Genomic DNA, 3784 nt, shown 5'->3' on the forward strand with positions numbered 1-3784 from the left:
CTTTCCTTTTTCTTGCAAGAGCACGTGATAATATCCTTTGGTTCTGGTAGCATGAAAAGTTCAATTGACTGTGACCGCAAATTACTACATGTCTCTCATTAATATCAACTTACTCGTGTAGTACCTCTACAAATTTTTTCATATATATATATATATATATATATATATATATAAATAAATTTTAATAGAGATATATCTATTAACACATCATGTAATAGTTGAATTAGAACACATGTTCTTTTACAATCCCAGAAATGTAACTTTGAAGGTAGTTGCAACATTTATGTTCATTGGTTGCAATATTCATAGAATACAAATCAATATTTTGGAGTAAGAGAAAGAAATATTTATTAAAAATTCCATACTTTACAATTGTTCTGGTGGCAAAATTTTCCGCTACATCAGAAGAGGAACATTTCAAAGAATTGAACTGTCAGAAAATTTTGTCTGCAAAGAATATTCATAAAATAAGAGTTAACGAATGAAAAATAGAATCAAAGCAAAGTTGGAAAGAAAAATTCCACAGAAATTGTCAGAGTTGCCAGAATAAGAACAAGATGGAGAAACTTTAGAGAAATATTTACTCTGCTGATAAGAACAGGTTTCTGTCTTAGTGTGAAAGGCAAAAATGTATAATGCTTGTATACAAGCAGTAAAGGTGTATGGTAATGAAACGTGGACTGTAAATGTAGAGGACATACAAGGACTAGAAGAGATTGAAGCCAGTATACTCCATTGGATGTGTAACATCAGTGTGTATGTAAGACAGAGTGCAAATGTGTTGAGAGAGAAATTGGGTATAAAAGGAATCAGATGTAGTGTATGAGAGAGAAGAAAGAACTGGTAAGGACATGCAGCAATCTGTATAGATGGGAAGAGCTACATAAAGAAGTGTCTACCTCTTTAGATGGGTAGAAACAGTGGAATAGATGCAGGAAAACAAGTAGTAGAAGTTGATCTAAGGGAAGAGATGACAAAGGACTCGGATGACTGGTGATAAACGGTGTTTGAGAAGATCAACCCATCTCTGAATATCTGGAAGTATAATGTGCATATACACAATTAGGCCCTTTCCCTAATTCTCTCATCCACGCATTCTCTATCACTTAATTATCTACAGTATTCTACTACTGTTATTAAATGAGGACGGAACTACACATTTTATCTTCTCTGAGATAGACATTAGCTTTTTAACTAAACAGAACTACTTCACTTAACATCCATTCATCCTTCATTTTTAACATTATCCCTCTCAATATTATCATTATTGATAATCGATATTATCATTATTGATCACCTCCACCTGTGGTTCAAGTGAGGAGAGACATTCAGTCATAGAAACCATGCCAAAGCAGACAATGGAACATGGTGCAGTCCTCCAAGTCATCAGATCTTGTAAAAGCATTCAACTCATATCACTATAGAAGACAGAATTTAAAAAGATGATGAAGGTGCTGTTGTTGCTGCTGCTGCTGCTGCTGCTGCTGATGATGATGATGATGATGATGATGATGATGATGATGATGATGATGACTGCAGGGTCGCTCTAAATGACAAAAGGTTCAGAAAAGAGAGCTGTAATAACATCTCATCAAATCCTGACCAAACTTCCAACTGCACCTTCTGTGGCCCTACCTGTTGGTCGAATATTGGCATTATCAGCCATGTTTGTGCCAGCATTAAACGTTGACCAACCTCTTATTAATCTTCATTTATGAAGACAAGCCAATATACATACATACGTCCACCCATCCATCCATACGTACATACATGCTTGCATACATACATCCTCATTTTTCTTCAAGTGTTTTCACAAATCCCTCAATAAAATATTTTCCTTCATTGTTTACAACTTATTGCTAACATTCCACCAGTTGATAAATTCCTTGATGTTAGATGTAACCTGGTCATGGCTTAAAGAATGCATTGAGCCATGATTTCAGCCCCATTCCTCCATGAGCCCCAATGTTTGATAAGTGGGGGATAGTGACGCGTGCCTGACATCAGCCATATTGCCTCCATGAGGCCCATTTGTTATAAGAAATAATGATACTCTCTCGTAAGTGGTTCTTTAGTCATGTTGGAACCCTAAATGGGCAAGTGTGAGTGACCATGCCATTTTTTGTATTAGAACCTACCTTGGATCAACAGGAAATTCGATCCGAAAGAGATGTACGGTCCACAGACAACAAATTTCATCCCCACAATATTGCCAAATATACCTCAGTCAACACATTGACGAATGTGCACAATGAATACAACCACAATTCGAAAGTTTCCCAATTTATCCACTTGCCTTGTGGACCTTAACGCAAGTAAGACTATATAAAGAAGCCTCATTCATCACTCCAAACAGCATGATGCTGATTGGATGTTTGATTTTTATCACTTTTGGTACATGTCCTCAGACTGACACCCAAACACCCTGAAATGAATCTTTCGTTGCGAATGCCAAGCAGTCCAGCATGTCGTTTCCAAATTTTTCTTACAGACGGTGCACAACTCATCCTACAATACTGTGTAGTCGACAAAATTAAAAAGCAAATAATGTGCATGCGCGAAATTAAAAGTATAAAATGGCGATAATTTACCCATCGCGCGCTGTATATTTCTATGCATATTTTAAAATGTGTAAGTAAACCCGGAGGATGTAAATTACGAGGGAGAGCAAACATATAGGTCAATTTTCGGCCAATTGTTTAGAGCATATATTATTAGTATGAATAAAATATAATTACAGTTATTATAAAAGACTTATATGGTCGTTCTTCTCCGTAACTCACATCCTTTGAGTTTGTTTACAAATTTCAACAATGTATATACTAGACTAAAATAATCTATATATTACAATTGGCTGAAATTAGTAGTTAGGGTATGTCGATGAACTGAGTGCGTACGGAGCCATGTAAGCACTTCTGCCGTGTTCACTTCCCAGTGTTTCAGCCCATCTTTTTTCGGCCAGTTGCTTAGGTTTAGTTACTGTAAATGGAGCATATAGTATTAGTATAAATAATATATAATTATATTTCTGATTTCTTTATTGCCCACAAGGGGATAAACATAGAGGGGACAAACAAGGACAGACAAAGGGATTAAGTCGATTACATTGACCCCAGTGCGTAACTAGTATTTAATTTATCGACCCCGAAAGGATGAAAAGCAAAGTCGACCTCTGCGGAATTTGAACTCAGAACGTAACGGCAGATGAAATACGGCTAAGCATTTCGCTCGGCGTGCTAACGTTTCTGCCAGCTCGCCGGCTTCATGGATATTATATTTCTATGTATGTATAAATAATAGATGTGTGTATAACTTTGTATAATATTATATTTTATTATTTTCGATGCTATATTTCCAGACGTAGTTTTGTCGCTATCTCGCTATTGATAACATATTGCCGCTATTTTTGATTGTGCTGTTGTTTAGGTCGGTTTTCGATCTATCTATCTCTCTCTCATACTCTCCAGTCTTGTGTATCTATGTGTCTATGTACTTATGTGTGTATATGTGTGTATATATCTATGGAGATATATATAGAGAGAGATGCATATTCGTATAGATCTATGTGTGTGTGTTTGTGTGTGCGTTTGTGTATGTGTTTGTGTGTGGGGGATTTAATTTTAATGTGTTGAAAATAAGTTAATATTTAATGTAATCATTATGTCGATGTCTGCGATGTTTCTATCTTCTCCTTTCAGGCGTCAACTTGACGCTTTGACCACCTTAATAACCCAGGGCAGCGACGTCAACAGGAAAGATATCAATGGCTATACTCCTCTCCATT

This window comes from Octopus bimaculoides, chromosome 29, assembly GCF_001194135.2.
Source record: "Octopus bimaculoides isolate UCB-OBI-ISO-001 chromosome 29, ASM119413v2, whole genome shotgun sequence".
NCBI lineage: Eukaryota > Metazoa > Mollusca > Cephalopoda > Octopoda > Octopodidae > Octopus > Octopus bimaculoides.